The 22,402-nt window shown below is 35.0% G+C and overlaps 1 long non-coding RNA gene and 1 other non-coding gene across 2 annotated transcripts; both read left to right on the forward strand.

The window, feature by feature from the left end:
- Window positions 1-8,810: 8,810 nt before the first annotated feature.
- On the forward strand, window positions 8,811-8,884 carry Trnat-agu (transfer RNA threonine (anticodon AGU)). Its single transcript has one exon. It is a non-coding gene; the product is annotated as a tRNA-Thr (tRNA).
- Window positions 8,885-19,575: 10,691 nt separating this feature from the next.
- On the forward strand, window positions 19,576-22,252 carry LOC140158316 (uncharacterized). The gene is made up of 3 exons (XR_011859770.1): window positions 19,576-19,681; window positions 20,854-20,970; window positions 22,021-22,252. It is a non-coding gene; the product is annotated as an uncharacterized lncRNA (long non-coding RNA).
- Window positions 22,253-22,402: the final 150 nt, after the last annotated feature.

Genomic DNA, 22,402 nt, shown 5'->3' on the forward strand with positions numbered 1-22,402 from the left:
TTTTTAGCTAATTTAGGTGTTTGGAAATAGTCGCACTTTTGTGTTTTAGGAAGGATATGTAAACGACAGATAACACCAAAATATGAAGAAATTATTTCCAAACCGTGTTAAGTCAACAATCATTATGTTGCTCATTTTCAAGAATGCTGGTTAACAAAAAGCAGGCCATTGTCTCATTTCGTGAACAAAGGTCCACATACCATTGTTTCCTTGCGTTTCCTTTATAATCAGTTACCCAACTGAAGCTGTATTATAGCACCTCATAGCAATACCGCACATATAAAACAGACACATGTGCACAACCAGAGAAGATCCGATTTAATCAGTTGAGCTGTTTCAATGAGTTTTATCTTGGTTTAATAGCTTTTAATGGGGTTTAAGTCCTGCAAAGGTCGAGATGAATTATACTGTAGACATGACTGCATCATGAGTAAAGGAACATAGTCATTAGAGAAGCACACTGTATCTCCTGTCATCAACATAGTGAAATTAATAACAATCTTTTGCATTTAGGCAGGGCCGGATTTACCATAGGGCCAGATGGGCCGGGCCCAGGGCCCCAAATTTTTGGGTCCCCAAAATTGCCCTGTGCAGTGTGCATCTTCCATTTTAGCCGAAAAACACCATGTTTTAGGCCAAAATAGGGTACCTTTATATAGCAAAATTAAGCTTCAATTGGGGCTTAAAAAGTCTAAAATTGACATTTTTCTCGCGCTTCGCGCGCATATGTCCTAGTTAAATCTAAGAACTTGTCCACTTGCGTGCACAAGCCTTCTTCACAGTGCGTTTGGGGCTAGTTTTGGCATGGCCCAGGGCCCCCAAAAAGGTAAATCCGGCCCTGCATTTAGGCCTTGCTTGGATTTTGTTGACATGAAATCGCTGCTGTTTGTTTTTACATTTCTGACAGAACTCTTGAAATAAAAATGAACAAGATTTATTCCTTGTTTATCAAAATAAAATACTGCATCTGCCATGCACGGTGGCTGTGACGGTGATATAATCAACCTCGTGTTGCATTATGTCTCGTAAATAGCTTGGTCAGGAATGCCTGGAATGCGGGCTAAGTACGTAGGTTGTGAACTTCAGGAACTTGACATTCACAGGGGTACTAGTACACAATGTAGAGGGTACGTAGATTATGTCATGAGAAGGATATTTATATTTGTTAACATTAACTTAGATTCTTGTCAAAAATTTACATGTAACCTTTTTTGGGGAGACCCGGTACTTTAATGTTCATGATCTTTTGCCTTGAAACTTGGTCAAAGTGTTTCTAATATGTTATAGTGTATTATATAGTCTAGCCGCCCTCTAATTTGCATATTTGCATAATTAATGAGCTATTTGTATAAATGCTAATTAATTATGCAAATTAGGGCAGCTGGCTAATTAATTATGCATAAATTATCTGGAAGCCATCAGGAACACTTTAACCAAGTTTGAAACCAATATTCTATTAAATAAAAATGTTATGAACATTCATCAGTGCATTGTTTTTGTGTCAGTTCCTGCAGAACTGACACCTTCTACTACAGGTTTGACGATCACGTGACAAATCGAATCTGTGACGTCAATATTAATATCGATATCAATTTAAGGCTGTTCTAGTTAAATTACATACCCATTGGCATTTTGGCTGTTCCATTTAATTTACATACTCTGAAATAATGGCCCCAAAATAGCTGTTCCATTTAATTTACATACTCCCTCTGAAAAAAATGGCTGTTCCATCCGCTGAGAAATCAACATTTCCCTGTGCACTTAGTCCATGAATTGATCCTGATATGCATTGTCGTATAGAGTTATTTTTTGTACACAACAGGGATGTTACTATTGTTTAACTAAATGAAGCATACTTTTGCTTTTATCTTTCTTTGTCCTTTATTAATTATAAATTAGGTGATTTAATTAATATAATTCTTTGTTTCAGCGACCCTGGGGTAAACAGACAAACAAAAACATGCGTCAAAATCCTTCAACTTCTGTGAAAATTGAACAAAAAGTACCCAAATCCCTATATTTTATATCTCCCTGTGTTATAGACAAATTTTATACGTCACATTTAAAATCATTTAAAATGACTTATAAATTGCCTTATGCTATAACGGGGTCTTTATACATTTGTATTGTGTGAACTTTGTTTTTAAATGCCTTTGGCTTCCAGGTTAGTTTCTCGGAGCTCGTGAGATGTATTGGGGTGTAACTTGGTAGGGTGGTGGTAAGTGGCTGCCCTAAGACTTGATGCAATTTTTGGCGCAAAATATACATATTAGGTAGCTAATTTGCATATTTACCTTTTTTTTGGCCATTTCGAAGAACCGGTGAGGCGTATAGGGATGTAACTTGATGAGGTTGTGGTAAGCGGCAGTTTCTCGGAGCTGGTGAGGTGTATTAGGGTGTAACTTGGTAGGGTGGTGGTAAGTGGCTGCCCTAAGACTTGATGCAATTTTAGGTAGCTAATTTGCACATTTAACTTTAAAATTGTTTTTTGGGTGTTGTTTTTTTGCCATTTCGAAGAACTGGTGAGGCGTATAGGGATGTAACTTGATTGTTACATTGTGGTAAGCGGCAGTCGTAAGATCCGATGCAATTTTTGTCGCAAGATATGCAAATTAGTCACCACATTTGCCTATTTTTTTATTTGTCGAAATGCTTTTGGCCATTTTTCGGAACTAGTGAGGCAAATGTAATTTGGTGGGGTGATGGTTAAGAGCAGTCTTAAGATCAAATGCTATTTTTGTCACAAAATATGCAAATCAACCACCTCATTACCTTTTTTTCTAACGCTTGTTGCCATTTTTCGGAACTGGTAGGGGGTATATAGATGTAACTTGGTAGGGTGGTGGTAAAGGGACAGTCTTAAGATCCCACGTGATTTTTGTCGCAAAATATTCAAATTAGCCACCTCATTTGCATATTTGTTTATTTAAAAAAGGCTTTTTGCCATTTTTGGAACTGGTGAGGCGTATAGAGATTTAACTTGGTGGGATGGTGGTAAGGGGCAGTCTTAAGATCCCATGTGATTTTTGTCGCAAAATATGCAAATTAGCTACCTCATTTGCATATTTTTGATTTTTAGAAACGTTTTTAGCGGAAGGCTGACGCTGCGCCAAAACACGTATATAAGTGTATAATTATTTAATGATAAATGAACTACCACTAAATGTTCCTGTTAGTGCTGCAGTGCAAAACTTCTCATGCAATTCCATCTTTAACATTACATTCAAATAATAATTACATTGTAAATTGGAACTGACACCAATTTTTTTCAGGAATATCCTGTTTGCCAAAATATTGGCAAAATTGCATATTAATGAGCACGTTTAAGTCATATTAGCTATTGATAAAAACAATACAATACAAAGAAATTGTGTGTATTATAAAAACCGTATGTCCGATTAGCTCCAAACAAAAGGCGTAATGATCAGTGTATTTGCCCTACTAAATCAATCTGTTTAAAACATGCATAGAGCACTTCCAAAATGCTTCAAATACTCTACTAATATCTTTTTATTAAATTTGAGACTGCATAATAAAACCATCTTTGACTGCATTTTGTACTCAGCGTCCAAAAAGGGTGGTCACGTCACACTTTTCATTATGATTCCTTTGTTTTTAGTGTACCTTTGCAAGTAAAAAATTATGGTAGTTTATTTGATATCAAAATGAAAGCTCAGATACTAATTATTACTTATAGAGTAAAAATACGGGCCATTGGGCGAGAACATGAGCCTTTTTAAAATTGTGTCTTTGTCTGAGAGCCTAAACAGTCCCAAAGAAACTCGAACATTGAATTTTCTGATTGAAGCAAAAAAATCTTTTTGAGATTGAGGCGTTTTTTAAATTTATGGAATTTTTTTTTTGTGGGACGTATTTTTGAGAATGGAGGTGTAGGTGACTTTAACAATATGAAACATCTGAGACAACTAAAAACAACACCAACTTAAACAACAGCAACATACTAAGGGAGTGTTCAGAAATCCTTTAGTGGAGTGTGAAAAAATTGGAATTAACAACATGAACGAACTTAGACAACCAAAAACAACAACAACGTACTTAAACAACAGCAACATGCTATTAAGGGAGTGTTCAGAATCCTTCAGTAGGGTGTGAATAAGTAGAATTAACAACATAGAACTATTGAGACAACTAAAGTAAAAACAACAGACGTGTAATGAGCAACATACTAAGGGAGTGTTCATAATCCTTTGGCGGGTGTGTGAAAAATAGAATTAACAACATGAAATAACTGAGACAACTAAAAACAACAACAACAACATGGGAATGTTCAGAAATATTTTGATGGAGTCTGAAAAATATTTTATATCTAAAATGGTATTACCAGATTCGTCACATTTCCTAATCTGCCAATTTGCCCGCACTGTTATAAGGAAAATATGAATCGTCTTTTTAACAAGCAATGACTATTAAATTATTTAAAAATGTAACGTTTCTCATTTTTATTATAATCAGGATGGGCTGACTGCTCTCCATGGGGCAGCTAACAATGGTCACACTGATACATGTGAGATTCTATTGAAGTACAATGCCGATGTTAATGGCAATAAGGGAAAGGTTCGTTTCATTATTATGAACTCGCATAACTTAATATGTGTATTTAAATTTATAAACAAAATTATGAATCGTCATTTCAATCAGCAAAGACTTAATTATTTTAATAATTTTAACACTTAAATAATTTTAACACTTAAAAGTGTTAAATGTATCTGTTCTCATATCATCAGGATGGGTTGACGGCTCTCCTTGCAGCAGCTATTAATGATCACACTGGCACATGTGAGATTCTATTGAAATACAATGCCAATGTAAATGCAGTAACAATAAAGGTTAGTTTTATAAATGGATATAAATGTTTCTTTATAGATAACCTTCGTTGTGTGTACTTTTATAAGTAGAAATAAAAATCATTTTTTCACCCCGCAATGAAAATTTTAATTACTAAATATAATGGTTCTCATCTCTTATCACAGGATGGGTTAACTGCTCTTCATTCGGCAGCTTGCAATGGTCGAAATGGTACATGTGAGATTCTATTGAAGTACAATGCCGATGTAAATGCAGTATCAACAATGGTAAGTTTTATCAGGAAAATTGAGAAATCAACTATCCTGGTTTTATACATGAATCTTGCTGTAGTGGTGCCAGAGGGTATAGTGTGTCGGTACTAATCTTAGGTATATCACCTCAAAAATAAGGGCAGCAGAAACACGTTATTTAATGTTTCTACATGAATGACCTTTATTAAAGCATCAAAATCAAAAACCGAATTGAAATCGGTCAATGCATTGTGACGTAGTGTCAATTTTAAGATGCTCATAAATGGAATGCAAATCTGCCACAAATTGATGTAATGACAAAATTGGCACATTTCGAGATTTTGAAGGTTTATTTGGACACTTGGTTGAAAAAGCAACGTTAATTTAAGTATCACAGGTTAATTGCCTATCTTTTTAACTTCGTCAAAGAAAACAAAATTAAAAATCTATCATTGAATAATTGTAATAAATTAACCAAATATACTATTCTAGCAATTCCGGCCAATCTGCAGACAAATAAAAGTTGAAAAAATGACTAAGTTCAGCTAATTAATATGCAAAATTGATGCCAAAAGAAAACCGTACATGATATCAGGGTGCGGTTTTTTCACAAACATATGTATACAAAGTTCTTTCAATTGATAACAAAAAATACACAAAAAGTAATCAATTATGCAAATTAGCTTATTACAGCTAATTATGTATTCATGATATTATTATGTAAATTAGGCATGAGTAATTTTTTTTCCAATATTTAATGAAAGTCTTTTCATTCATCATGAATTTGTCAAGTATGAACCTGTTATGATGTTGAGTAAAGAATCTGTAGTTAATTACTTTAATATAATACAAAAAATACAAACTTTGACATTTTGACGGTGTCTGGAATAGAATTTTCATTTTTCTGTAAATATGGTATGTGTCACCATTGCTCAAAGCCAAATCCGAAAAGTAAAATAAAAATTCATTTGCAATGAGACTTTAAATAAACATTTTGTTATCTGGATTAACATGGGAAGAGAAACGGTAAAAGGAAAAGCCCTCTATTATACCGCGTATACAAAAATGGTGTGGTTTGGACACACACAATGGCTTAGAGCTATTGTGGTTTGGAATATTACTCCCTTTAAACTCACTTAAAAATGTTTTGTTTCAAATCGTTTTCCTCAAGTGTGCCATTCGTTGTCGACGGAAATAATTTACATGCTTAGAAAGATTAGTATTTCAGCTAAATGGTGGTAGATCTTGATTTTTCAAAAGGCCTATGTTTATTGATTTATGAGGGATCTTCAACAATCCATAAAAACATGTAGTAGCTCTTAAACGAAGCAATATTTATTTTTAAAAACCCGATGGTAGTCACAGAAAGGTTTCACACACCATATATCAAAAATTCAAACAATTGTGATAAATAGCACATATGAGGAAATTAATTTTTCGGCATGGATGTTTGCCAAAATTGAACAACTTTCATGCGCGCGCTTTTCAATTTACTGTTATGCTTGCATGCACAGTGTGGCAGAAGTATTGTGCAGCCACTGTGACATGCCTATTATGAACTCGAATAACGTATTTTGTGTATTTAAATTTATAAGCAAAGACTTAATTATTAAGTATTAAATGTACCTGTTCTCATATCATCAGGATGGGTTGACGGCTCTCCTTGCAGCAGCTGTCAATGATCACACTGGCACATGTGAGATTCTATTGAAATACAATGCCAATGTAAATGCAGTAACAATAAAGGTTAGTTTTATAAATAGATATAAATGTTTCTTTATAGATAACCTTTTTGGTTGTGTGTACTTTTATAAGTAGAAATAATATCAATTATCTTTTCACCCTACAATGAAAATTTTAATTACTAAATATAACGGTTCTCATCTCTTATCACAGGGTGGGTTAACTGCTCTTCATTCGGCAGCTTGCAATGGTCGAACTGGTACATGTGAAATTTTATTGAAGTACAATGCCGATGTAAATGCATTATCAACAATGGTAAGTTTTATCAGGAAAATTGAGAAATCAACTATCCTGGTTTTATACATGAATCTTGCTGTAGTGGTGCCAGAGGGTATAGTGTGTCGGTACTATACATCACAGTTGGTCGGTACCGACGGAAATTGGACTGTCTGTAACGACACTCCATAATAAAGTTTATTGCGCATTTGTCCCAATAAGCGCAGTGGAATTTGAACCGTTACGCCACTGAAAGCTATAAATCATGGGGGTGTCACTTATGTGACATACTGGACAAGAACATTGTCGGTGAAATCATAGGGTTTTTTGAGTCGGCACATTCACTCTCATATTTTCCGAAAACCTGGTTAAGCCACTGTCAGTTTTACTGTTTCAAAGTTGCATCGATAACATTTCATGTTGTTTGTGTGTACTATAGCTTACTATAATTTATAAGCAATAATATAAATCGTCTTTTCAACCAGCAATGACTAAATATAATGGGTTTGATCTCCTATCATCAGGATGGATGGACTGCTCTCCATTTGGCAGCTGGCAATGGTCACACTGGTACATGTGAGAATCTATTGAAGTACAATGCCAATGTGAATGCAGTCTCAACAAAGGTTAGTTTTATTAATCTTATCATACAAACTAGCAAATATAACCTAACTTTGTTCTAGTGTATTACCATTGGAAGTGATAAGCAAGATTAGGAACCCAGCAAACACAAAAACGTTTTAAAAACGTTTTAAATAAGTTATATTTTGGCTTTTGGTTTAGGTAAAAACGTTTTAATAACATTAAAATGTCGGGTTATATAAAGGTAATGATAACGTTTTAAAACGTTTTGTATGAAAACACACTACAACAATATTTTTAAATGTTTTACAAAATGTTATTGTAAACTATTTTTACAAACATTTTTGCCAAATATTGTGTCAATACTTAAATAACATTATGTTAAAATGTTTGAACCCAGCAAACACAAAAATGTTCTTAAAATGTTTTTTTAAAAACCTTTTAATAACATTTAAATGTCGGGTTATACAAAGGTCATGAAAACGTTTTTAAAACGTTATTGAAAATATTTTGGGCAAACATTTTTCGCAAAATATTTTTTCAACCCCAAAATAACATTCTGTTTAGAATGTTTTGTATCAAGTTTTCAAGAATGTTTTTGGAATGTTATTAAAACATTTTTATACCCTTTATATAACCCGACATTTAAACGTTTTCTGTAAAACATTTTTGTTTGCTGAGCAGTAGATTATCAAAAAACGTTTTTTAAGGTTATAAAAACGTTTTATACTCTTTATACCCTTTATATAACCCGACATTTAAACGTTTTCTGACAACCTTTATAACCTTTTGCGAATGATGTCGAAAACGTTTTGTGTTTGCTGGGAATTGTCTTTTCAACCGGAAATGACTATTTAATTACTAAATGTAACGGTTCTCTTCTCTTGTCGTCAGGATGGGCGGACTGCTCTCCATATGGCAGCTGGCGATGGTAAAACTGATACATGCGAGATTCTATTGAAGCACAATGCCAATGTGAAAGCACTTGACCAGGTTAGTTTTATTGATCTTATTGTTATAGACCAGCAAAGAAAACGTTTGTTCTTGTGTATTACCATTGGAAGCGGTAAGCGAGATTATGAAGTACTAGATGTAACGGTTAGTTTTATTCACGAATCAACAAAACTAGCATAGCTTCTTGGATGAGAAGATGATAGAGGAGAGTTTTGAACTGAAGGCCTGCAGATAATGGCATCACTGCTTTTCCCCGTCTGACTCATTAGCTCAGTTGGTAGAGTATCGGGTCAGTGATCCGAAGGTCCCAGGTTCAAATCCTGGATGGTCAGTGAATTTTGTAAGTGGAGATTTGGGTTAAACCCCAATTTCATAGCGTGATAACCTTGCTTTGTTTTTGTCTATTACTAATAGAATTGATAAGTAGGATTATCAATTGTCTTTTTAATCAGCAGTGACTAATGAGCTAAGCATCAACGGTTCTCATATCTATAATCATTAGGATGGGGGGACTGCTTTTGAAATGGCGTAGCGTCTTAGGGGTAAGGGGTGGGGGAGTTTGGTCGGTAGGTGCTCCCCAATCGATTTGAAAATTTAGAAAATCCCATAGGAAAATATTACTTCAGACTAAGATGGTTAAATAATAAGATGATCACAGATTAGCATAGATAACGTTGTTATAGTAAATTACTATTAGAATTGATAAGCAAAATAATGAATCATCTTTTCAATCAGCAATGACTATATAAATACATGTACTTAAAGTAATGGTCCTCATCTCCTGTCATCAGGATGAACTGACTGCTCTCCATTTGGCAGCTGGTAATGGACACACTGTTTCATGTGAGATTCTATTGCAGTACAATGCCGATGTGAATGCCGTTGAAGAGGTTAGTTTTATTCATGAATTATTATATGCATAGATAAACTTTGTTTTTATGTAATATGAATTACGAGCTTATAAGAACAATTATGAATCCTCTTTTCAATCAGCAACTTTAATTGTAACTAAATGTAACGGTTCTCATCTCTCATCATCAGCATGGGTTGACTGCTCTCCATTTGGCAGCTCACAATGGACACACTGGTGCATGTGATATTCTATTGAAGTACAATGCCGATGTAAATGCAGTTGGAGAGGTTAGAATGATTATATTACAACGATATATAGATAATCTTTGTTTTTGTGTGATAACCTATAATTTATATGATAAACTACGAATACTCTTTTCAATTTTAGTTGTAACTAAATGTAACGATTCTCATCTCCTTTCACCAGGATGGATGGACTGCTCTCCATAGGGCAGCTGGCAATGGTCACATTGGTGCATGCGAGGTTCTATTGAAGTACAATGCCAATGTAAATGCAGTTGAAGAGGTTAGTTGTATTCATACGAGGGGCAGTCAGTATGTTTTAAGAGTTGACTCGTGACGTCATATGTGGATTGTTTTCATGGCATTTCTCAATGATTACATAAACAGTGAACCTTTGTTTTTCAAACAACACATGTAAAAATTATATCATACACATGATTACGTAACAGCATTAGCATAAATCAATAGACTAGGGACACTGCCAAATCACCCAAAAAGGCGGGCCTTTTAAATTACAGCAAAGACACGTGTTTAAAATGTCAGAGAACAGCAAAAGTACAAGATGCATATGGCTAGTTTTGGGCAGGAATAAAGACTATGTCCTCAGGTTGCATTTGGTCAAATATGAGATTTGCCATTAAACTTTGGCGGAAATGGGACGTCTGGAAACTTCAACAACTTTAGGGCTTGAATGGAAGCAAAATTATTCTGCAAAATGGCGAAAATGAAAAGCAGTTATTACAAATGACATTAATTATCTCCAAAATGAAACAGACTAAAATACAATGAATGGTCACGTGTGAGAGCTGGTACTCAGTGCGATGATAACTGGTGCAAATCAAACAACAATCTGCGCATGCGTAGGTAGGATGACCGATACAACATGGTGGAAATGCACGAAAATTGCCAAATTCCATGTAAATAGGGCCTAAAATATTACAAAATGCTATGAAAATTTTGATTTAAATATTCATATGAATTTTTATGGATGATCTCAACCTGAAATGAACAGAAAAGTTTTAAAAATAAATTTCTCATTCAAACGATGGCCTCTCTCTATGTACCACTACTTTTTGTATAAATGTAACAATGGTAGAATAACAGTTATATTTTAATCACGGATTCAAATATTTTCTAGGGAGACTCCCGTTTTAATGTTTGGAGATTAGTCAACAGAACTGGAAAAAACACTTAAATTTCCACGTTTGCTATTTTTGGCAATATCACGATTTTTATAGAAAGAAAAGTCTTGTTTTTGTCAAAAATAAGACATATTTGACCACGCATTTTAAATAAACTAAAACCTTTACAGCCCAACAAACATAGCTTAATGAACTGGTACTTTATGTTCTATTACGGTTCCAAAGGGCAGCATTCTCCATTCTTTAATTCCCGAGAAAATATAGAAAATACAACAATACCTCATTTCAGCCTCTTATTTCCCTTAACAAAAACGACTCAATTCCACCAGGTGACTCTAGACCATTGATTGTATGCTAATTCTGTTACGTAATTATGTGTGTGATATAATTTTTACATGTGTTGTTTGAAAGACAAAGGTACAGTGTTAATGTAATCATTGAGAAATGCCATGAAAACAATCCACATATGACGTCACGAGTCAACTCTTAATACATACTGACTGCCCCGCGTATGTCTCTTTATTACAACATTACATAGATAACCTAACTTTGTTTTTGTGTAATAGTTTCGTGGGCAGAGTGTAAGACCGTCGTAAGTGCATAATACTTTTTTTATAGATTTTGTAGCATTTTTCTGTTTTCCCGAAGTTGTTCATTAACCGACGATTGTGTGGTGTTACTAGAATATTCAGGAAAATTATTTATATTGTTGAAAATATAAAAAGTTGCTGATAATAAATAAAACAGTTAATATTAAATTTAGATGTCGTAAGTGCATATCCGTATTTTGCTGTTAGCAAGACCTCGTTGATCTCGTAGAGCTATACTTACGATGATCTTGCACTGAACACTGATTTTGTTGTTGATTGAAAGCAGTGGCGTAACCAGACCTGACCTTCGGGGGGGGGGGGATTTAAAAATTTCCCAATTTCTGATCAAAAGTTGTAGGATTTTTGTGGGAGCGATAGCTTGCACCGCGAGTGGCTTGCTGCGAAGCGTTAAACGTGGGGTCTTCTTCCCTCTTTTCCTCTGTGTGGAATGCAACAGCATACACAAAATGCACTTAAGATATCTTATTTTTATTAAGTTAAAATTAATTGTATTATTAATTATATGAAAATGTTCTTAAACAGATCCAAATAAAGGTGATGTTGACATACTTCAATGACGTTCCGTGCTGTAACACAGCACCTTCCCTAATTGAATGACCAGCTTTGACCTTTGTCGTTGGCTGCTTCCTATTGGTAGCTGACGTAGATGGCGCTGTCAATAACTGATCATAGATATGTGGAAGGAGTTACCACAATCCCTCTTGAGTGTATTAGCCTGCCCCCTTTTCTTATCCATATTGATTCTTTTATGTGTCTCCTTTTTCAGTTGGTTTCAATGTCTCTTATTTTGGCTTCGTCCCAGCCTATCACGAGATTGGCCTCAGCGACATGGTCTGTGAGAGGGGATTACTTTGGGGCCCTCGTATATGTTTTTGCAATACCAAATCAGATTCAGTTTATATTCTTTCATTCTTGTACCGAAAAGTCTGGAAGTCTCGCCGATATAGGATTTTGGACCTGAGACGAATACCGTATGTATAATTCGTCTCAGTTTTGGACAACCTAAACAGGGAATATCATACACGCAATCTGCTGTTGTTTTGGGATGAACCAGGGGATTTCTAAGCGTGTTGTGTGGTTTGAAGTTCGCTTGATAACCGTGTTTCTTGACAATTCTTCTGGCGTTTTCCGACAAGCCCTGCTTATAAGGGAGGCACACAAAACCCGGCTTGTTGGTTTGATTGGTCATTTACTTTTGGCTTACTAGGATTTTGAATCGTTTTGGGGGCCCACTCCGGGTAGCCACAACGCAAAAGAGCTTCCTTTATTAATTCCTCCAGCTCTCTGTCTTTCTCCTCGGTGACTACTAGTCTTTATAATTTCTGTCCATGATAGTCCGGATAACACAAAGCTGGTGTTGTAAGGGATGGTGAGATTGGAAGTGCAGATACTGATCTGTGTATGTGCTTTCTTTCTATAAACTTACAATTTAATTGTCCCGTCTGTTTCTTGACAATTAGCGTGAGGGGCTCTGCGGATCTGTTATTAACAATTTCCAACACATCGTCCACATAGCGTTTCCATAGTCTCGGTTTTATGTCAAGGGCAGGGATGCAAATTGTGCGGGAGCGGGGAGCACCGCTCCTAGGAAATGACAGTCAAAATTGAGGAAATAATGCCTTGAGAAGAAAAAAAAGAAAGAAAGTGAGGAAAAAGAGGAAAGGAGAAGAAAAAGAAAAGAGGAGAGGAAGAGGGAAAGAGGAAAGAAGAAAGAAGAAGAGGAAGAGGAGGAGCTAGAAGAGGGATACAGATCTCTGCAAAAGATATTAAGTTAATAGGTGAAGCAGTGAAGCTACTGAATGGAAAAGAGGAAGACACCTGTGCGAAATATTGAGGAATTCACATGATTAAGAAATGAGAGGAAGGTGTTGGTGTTAGAGTATGGATGTGGGTAACAATGCATATATGAGGAAAGTTACAATTTACATGATTTAGGGCACATGTCTGAGGAAATTTATAAAGTGAAGGCAATGAGGATTGTATGAAAAAAAGAAGTCATAAAGGAATTCAGTGTATCAATACTAACAAATCATAAGTGCTAGTGAGGAGATGATGACCTGGAAAATTGTGGGGGAATATACAAATAGAACATAAAGCACTGAACAAGTTCTAAAGGATAGTGAAATGGACCCATCAACATTAAGAGGTAAACATAAAAAAGGCCGTAACCAGCCATGGTAACAGAAATGGAGATACAACGGTCAGCAAGTGGCTCCTACTGACCAGCACGATTTGAGGAAATTAAAGGGAAACAAATAGAGAAGGCCAAATCAAACTACTTGAACATGATATGCAAATTTGATTCCCTATATTGATGCAAAAATTGAGGAAGTTAAAACTAAGGGCATGCTGCAAACAGATGCTAGTCTCATATAATTCAATCTTTGTACCTTTCAAATGATATTGTTAAAGAACACTCAAAACAAGAAAGACCAAACGCAAAAAGAGAGGTAGGAATTTATTGATAAGGAAAAGCTATCAGAAGGGAGGGCAGAGTGACAAAAAAATGAAAGAGAAAAGTGCTCCCTCTGACAAAAAATTAAAGAGAAAGTCGGGGGGGGGAAAGGAAAAAAAAAGGAAAGAAGCCCGTGTCCCAGCCAAATTCACACCAATCATGGGCCAAAATAGTACAAAATACCAAATTGTTGCGCGCTATGCGCGCACACTTTCCCAAATAAAGCCCCCTTTGAAAGCTCGAAGCCTTACATGCATGTAGGCCTATAGAGTCTCTTTAAAAAAACATCATATATTACCATTCTCATCTTTCGAAGTGACGAACAAACCTGTTTTATGTCTGATATGATTGAGGAAATCTTGAGCCTAAAAACCTTGCTCCTGAGGAAGAAATCACAATTTGCACCCCTGGTCAAGGGGGACAGTGACGAGCGCGTCTTGTTCGAGCCACTCCACATATAAATTCGCTACTATTGGGCTGACCGGGGGACACATCGCTGTGCCAAACCGGTAGGAGCGAAGTACTTCCATGATGTTGTCTATGATTAGCTTAGTCCGTTCTTTCAAGGTGTTGTCATCCTCCAGGCGCTTCCTAATCATCTTCAGGGATTAGCTGACTGGGGTGTTGGTGAATAGAGATACCACGTCGTGAGACATGAACTCTTCTCCTTCGTCAATTAAAATCTCCGCTAGACCCTCCGAAAGGTCTTTAGAATTAACCACGTAGTGTTGGGTCTCGCCTACCAAAGGACCTAAAATACGGGCAAGTTCTTTTGAGGTCTCGTACATGATTGAGCCACATGAATCAACAATGGGTCTCAATGCTATTGACAGCGCCATCTCCGTTAGCTACCAATAGGAAGCAGCCGACGACAAAGGTCAAAGCTTGTCATTCAATTTGAGAAAGTACTGTGTTACAGCACGAAATGTCATTGAGGTATGTCAACATCACCTTTATTTGGATTTGTGTAAGAACATTTTCATATAATTTTGATGGACAATCCTAATTAATCTATTTGCGGATTTGAGACATAATTATTATTAAGTTTTAATACTCACAAGTAATTTGTCAAATGTGAGTTTTCAAATGTATTTTCAAAACTCATCAACTTCTCAAATTCACTAAAATGTCACTTACGATGGTCTTGCACTCTGCCCGCGATTTATAAGCAAAATGAATCGTCTTTTCAACCAGCAACGACTAATTAAATACTGTAACCATTGGTAACAGAGATTGGTTCTATTCGAGTCATGGATTTGTGTATTGTAATTCAGAATAATGGATATCAAAAAAGTAAAAATTGGGGTTCTACTTTCAAAAGACGTTTTGAACTACTTGTTGAAAAGTAATGGCTTCGGACCAAAAATTCATTGCACTTCCTTGCTGTTCGCAAAATTGACAACAATATAATGGTTTATATCATGACTTTAGCCGTGCAGTGTGATAGTTTTTGATATCACATGGCATGAAAAGAAAGCATGTGATATCATGATATAAAACAAATATTACATGCCAATATTTGTGTAATAGTAAAAATATATCATTTGGTCAAATTTTGACTGATCTATTTTCACTCGGCTACGCCTCGTGAAATAGAAAAGTAAAAATTTGACCTCATGATATTTGTATACTATCACACTCATAGGCATGTAATATTTGTATAATATTGGTATTTGTATAACAACCAAAACAAACCTATGACAAACCGGAAATGAAAAATCATAATTATACATTTGAATTTTACTTACATGATGCATCAGTTAGTAAAACATTGTTATTAAACATTGTTATTAACATGTATTTTAAAGATAGGAGACGTTTATACAAATGAAATACCTGTATAATTTGTAACTTATGTACCTCCCCTGAACAAATGTCTTAAGGAGCTGTGCAATAATTATGAGCCCCCCCCCGGGTAAAATTTTCAAACGGACTGCCAAAATCGCCCGCCCTCGGCCCGCCAAATATCACATGCCCCCCCCCCCCTCCGACCTGCCAAAAAATCTTGGCCCCCTCCTATCTGTTCATGTTTTTGTGCTAGTGTTGTTACGAGTCGTACTTGACTCAAGGCCAAAATCACCTTTTACCCGAACTCACACGAATGCACAACACAAATACACTGTTGGATTAAGCTAATAAAATCTAAGTCTTTAATTGAAAGCACCTTATTATTGGTACAATAAACAAATGCACATACACAATAATCAAATATAATCACTCTTTAACTATTTAGTACTTAGCCAGCATTCTTCTTCTAGGTGATCATAAAGTTCTTGCAATGTTCTGGACGGCTGATGTATATATCCTTATTCACTTGTCCTGCAAAAATCAGCGAAGTCCTTTGTACACTTGCGTTTATAAATCCTTGCGTATAAAATCCTTATACGAAAATGGTGTTCTCCAAACACGTTTAAAACTCCTTGCGCAGTTCTCCTATACTAAACTCCTTGCGCCGTTCTCCTATGCTAAACTCCTTGCGCAGTTCTCCAAATTTAACTCCTTGCGCTGCTTTCTCCAAACTTGGTGCTATTTCCACCTTTCACACAATATCTTCAGGAAGCAGGACTGCGATGCAGTTGTCCCCACTTATTTTGACAGTTGCGTTGAATCAAAATACCAGACTTCAGCAAGTCGACAGAAGAATATATTTCCTTTCTTGGAAGAAGTACGTTCTTTGACGTATTCTAGATCTTCTCCGACAACACTGGCAAATAGTAGTACTTTGACTACATAAAATATTTCTGGTTTGCAATTTCCTTTCTTTGAAGGAATTGAACTGTAAGCATATTAGCTAGCTAGCCCAGATCAACACTATCAACTGTGAATCATTGTTTACCTTTTCTTATTATATACCAAGCCTGGGAAAAAACCCATTCTATTCTGGGCCATTTACTGCCTTCACACTATGCTCAATCTGGGAAATTCCCAAGTCTTACTTATAACATTAACCTTTCTCATTACATCACTTCCTTAGGGGAAATCCCATTACATCATTTTCAGGGGGTTTCCAAATATTCCAAATTAGATATGATTCAACTTGTTTTGCTCAATTTGAGAGGGAAATTCCCCAAAATGTCATCACTCATGTAACTTTGTAAACAAAGATAAATCATCAAATGAAATTACTCAGGGCACATCACAGTGTCATTAAACTTAGTATCATTAAACTTAATGTTTGCTTGAAGAGGGAGCTCCGCCAGAGCAGTTCTTCTGGGGTGAACCAAATCTGTCTGGTTATCAAATTAATCAGTGACAATATTATTTCTGAATTGGACAAGTGCTAATTAAAGCCATATTATAACATTTGCTGAGGAAGACGCCCTCACTGAATTTTTAAAATTCCATTTTTACACGATTAAATTGTACTTTATTAAACCAATATACCCTGCAAAAATCAAGACTCTAGGTGCTGTAGTTTTGTCAAAATCCGAGATTTTGAATAAAACGCCGGATTCGGCGCTTTATTATTACGATGGAATTATTAGTCGAACGCATACACGATGTTCATAACACACAGTACGTACACGGCGTGAGGGACGGTGATATACACAACAAAGGGTCGTACCACAACATGAGCGAAGGAGTGGTACGTATTGGCGATATGTGCGCTGGTAGTAAATTCCAATTTTCTTTGCTTTGCCGTAGTTGTTCGGCTCAAAAATAAAAGGGGATATATCTGACTGTAAAAGCTAACATTTTATGGCAAAGAAATGCTAATCTATTTTATTTGAAAATGTTATAATATGGCTTTAATGTAATAACATTATAACATCAATTAGCACCTGTCTAATTCAGAGATAACCTTGTCACTGATGAATTTGATAACCAGGCAGGTTTGGTTCACCCCAGAAGGAACTGCTCTGATGGGCATTCCTCTTTAAATGACAAATACAAGTAAGATCAACAATAATGGTGGATTGTGAAGAGCATTAAATTCATCATTTTCAACCTTCATATCTTTTTAAAATATTTATTATACCCAGCAAACACAAATACGTTTTAAAAACGTTATAAATAAGTTATATTTTGGCTTTTGGTTTAGGTAAAAACATTTTAATAACATTAAAATGTCGGGTTATATAAAGGTCATGAAAACGTTTTAAAACGTTTTATATGAAAACACACTACAACACTATTTTTTAAATGTTTTTAAAAATGTTATTGTAAACTATTTTCGCAAACGTTTTTTGCCAAATATTTTGTCAACACTTAAATAACATTATGTTAAAATATTTGCACTCAGCAAACACAGAAATATTCTTAAAATGTTTTATTCAAAACGTTTTAATAACATTTAAATGTCGGGTTATATAAAGGTCATGAAAACGTTTTTAAAACGTTATTGTAAATATTTTGGGCAAACGTTTTTCGCAAAATATTTTTTCAACCCCAAAATAACATTCTGTTTAGAATGTTTTGTATCAAGTTTTCAAAATGTTTTTGGAATGTTATTAAAACGTTTTTATACCCTTTATATAACCCGACATTTAAACGTTTTCTGCAAAACATTTTGTGTTTGTTGGGAAGTAGATTATCAAAAAATGTTTTTAAATATTATGAAAACGTTTTATACCCTTAATATACCTTTTATATAACCCGACATTTAAACATTTTCTGACAACCTTTTATAACCTTTTGCGAATGATGTCGAAAACGTTTTGTGTTTGCTGGGTAAGGAAATGAAAGTGAATACTTCATTCTAAAGTATTTTATCATTACTCTGCTATTATATCAGCATGGGAATACGGCACTTCACTTTGCAGCAAGACGTAGAGGGGCTTTTGCCCTATGCATCTGCTTGATTGAAAATGGCGCCAATGCATCAGCACAGAATCTGGTATGTGTAAGCAATTAAGAGATAATAGCTAAGATAATAGTTAAGAGTTAAGAGTATGTCATTACGGTCTATAAAGAGTGGCACATATTTTGATAAGCATTATGATTTTCTGCCCATTAAAGGACATTGTGATGAGGTCGTTGGTACGTTGGTACCTAATTTGTTGCGTTCCCACATTTTTCAACCCGGAAGTGAAATTATTATAAGCTATGGGTATTCATACTGATTCTGTTAGTCCAATATCTCAACATATGAAATACCATGTTTCATTCTAATAATAATATTTTGTGCTCTTTACAATTCCTCTGTTATGTGAACAATATGCCTATTACCAGGTATTGAACAACTATTTAATTTATAGCATTAAGATGATGACACTGCTTCGTTTGTCTCAATTAATATTAGTGATTTGCTCACCCAAAGGATCGTAAAAATCCTAAAAATTCCGATTTTGATACCTTCGTTAGTGTGCTAACATATCAGCCTGCTAGTGGTTAAGACATAATAAGACATTTTACATGAATCTGTAATTTTTCTACTTAATTAGAGAAATTAGCTTCATGTATTTGAATGCGGCTTCAGCTTTGTCAATACTGCTGTTTTCCTTGTTTTTGTCAAATTTTTCGTTTCCAAAATACCTAATGATAATTTTAATGAATTATCCTTCACTTTTAGGCAATTATTTATAAACAATCTTTTTTACACTTTAGCTGGGGGATCACTAAGAAAGCCTTTAACTGTGGAAACTCATTATACGGAGTGATTCCTTTTGATCAAAAGGGATATAAAGTTTCTTGTAATAGTTAGATTTAGATTATTCCATCAATTATTTCTTTTAAAGGTTTTGATGTTGTGTTAATGTTAAAAATATGTTTCCCATAATTCAGAAAGGCGAAATACCTCTGTTCAGGGTCCCGAATTCTGACAGTGATGTCAATGACTTAGTTCCCACAGACATACAGCTTGACGAACTTCAAAAAGCTCTACAGGTAATTAAATCACTTTGTTTTCGATACTCGTGTCAAACAACAGATTGAATGGACGGAGATCCGTATAAATTCAAATATGTGACCATCCATCTCAAACCGCTCGTAAAGTCGGCAAATTGTATTTCGAGTTACAGTCCAAAATGTGCATCAAGCTTGTATTCATAATGTACCCAATAATTGTCCTACAAGTTTCTCATTTCAGTCCAGTCCGCACATCAATCTTTAATCCTATTGTTGAAGAGGATAATAAGCTTATACTTAAAGTAAATAGCTTTAGTCTTTGTTTGCTATGGCTAAATCCTGTTCAAGTGGTGGGTTAACCAACAACTAACAATGAGAGGACATTCCTGAACCTCGTTGACTTGGGGATGATTTGAAGTTACCGCCAATTATCACAATTTAATATTTAATACCAGCAATGTAGAAAAAGAGAAATATTGTAGCACCAAAATAATGTACCCTTTTACTGAAGGAGCAAAGTTGAACAAGATATAACTCCGCTTCTGGATATTGTTTGAAGTCAAATGATATATCATTGTAAAGCTTATGATATACATTTTCTGAACACGGAAGAAAACAAAATTGACCAGGGGCCGACTTTACGAGCGTTTCGATGTGGATAGTCACATATAAGGAACTCAAATGACATTAACACCGGACATTAACAATAACCTGGGGCAAAATCAACCAATTTTGCGAAAACTTGCTGCAAAAAGTGGACATTTTCGTAATTTTGGGTTTTGGAGCCTTTAAGATTTATAATTTCATTATATTGTATAACTTTTATCATGAAATAAATATTGAATAACATTTAATGCTAAATATTATTATTGAATACGTGTCAAAACGGACTTAGTATACCGTAAAATTCCGTCTACAAGCATATATATGCCTCTAAACGAGGTTTTTTTGACACAAGAGACAAGAGGCAGACACTCTCAACAAAAACGTTATTTGGAGTTTGAACAACTATATTACTGATAAAGGCGGCTGTACAAACATGTATATTTGTAAGACCAATCTATTGCAATGTTTTTGAGAAGGGTATTGGCCTTTCATATCTTTCGTTAAAATAAAACTCGTTTAGAGGCATATGTGCTTCTAGACGGAATTCTACGGTATTTAGATAAAAGTGCATCCTGTTTTATCATTGGTCTATGCATCTTTTGCAGCGAGGGAAGTACAAAGACTTGATGCAAACCGGTTCCACACCAGTCCAGATCGTCAAATTGTTCATTTGTGGAGCACCTTCTGCTGGAAAGACAACTTTAAAGAACTCACTCACACAAGTATACGCTCATACAATGTTTTATTTTTCATACTTAAAGCCTACATATTTCGTTCAAATTTCGAGTTGGTAATTATTTGCCAAATATTATAAAATGTTATTAGTAACAATTGTCAGCAAACTTTTCTTGTCATTAACAAACTAATGAGGTAAAATGAAAGATCAAGAAAACTCACTATCTTAGCCACTTAAATGTGGTATTTTATGGGGGATAAAGTTATAATTACGACTTTAATTCAAACTTGCTCTGAAACAATTAATTTGGCTGAATCCAGTTGGGTCACAGTAAGCTGGTACATGTGTAAACATTACAAATATGCCAAAAAAATCAGGTTTTAAAAAAATTGATCAAACTCCTTTTTAAAAGATCGTACATTATAGCTTTAATAATAATGATTGTTGATTTTGACCTTAAGTGTACTGGCTATACACCAAAGACTGCTTCTACTTACAAATACACTGATTAGGTTTATATCAAGATCCGCGTCCGCAACCTGTTGCCATTCCGACCGAATGGAATTGGCATTTTAAACAATGACATTAATCTAAATTATATCTTCCTTATTTCTTTTTTACTTACCATTTCTGCGATCAGCATTTGAAATAACAAATAAGTTAATCATTAGGAAACGATTTTGGAGAAAACCTTCTGTTAATAAAATAGTATGCTGAGCCACCAGTCTGGGTGGCTCACGCTCCAATAATTTCAGATGATTGAGCTCAGTAATACATCAAAGAATGTCTTCCAATTCATGAAAACAAATAGATAATCAGCTTATCGGATTAAAAGCTTAGAGGGAAGGTCTTGCTGCTCAACGAGTGTTTGTAATTATCAGAAGGTTTTCTCCAAATTCATTCTCTAATGTTAATTTCTTATGAGAAAAGTAGCAACTAAAGATGTAAAACGTATAAAAATGTTGAATGTCAGTAGTAACAAGATTAATGAAGGATCTAGCTATTTTTCAATATGCAATACATACGTCATTCTTGTACAATTATTAACTAACAATGTTATTTGAACACAAGTAGCTACAAGTGTTTATTGTTTTAGGACCTCCAAGAAAACGTATCTGAATCGGGCAACAATCTCCAAGAGCTTCCCTACAGACCAACGGCAGGCATCGATATCAGTAAAAGCACAATCAAGGATGTTGGGATCTTTAGAATTTGGGACCTTGCTGGCCACGTGGAATACCATATATCACACGCCATGTTTCTTGGCGCAGAGAATTCCATATTTATCGTCATGTATAATCTCATCAAGAAACTACATATGCAAGACGTAAGTCCGACACAGATGTAAAATATAAATGCAGTGACTTTTGACAATCCTGAAACTGAGTTCTTTGTTAACATAAAATGCTTCACTTAGTTCATCTAATAGTGATATTAAATTGAATTGATTAAATATGAAGTAATGGATATGCAAATCC

This window comes from Amphiura filiformis, chromosome 8, assembly GCF_039555335.1.
Source record: "Amphiura filiformis chromosome 8, Afil_fr2py, whole genome shotgun sequence".
Taxonomy (NCBI): Eukaryota; Metazoa; Echinodermata; class Ophiuroidea; order Amphilepidida; family Amphiuridae; genus Amphiura; species Amphiura filiformis.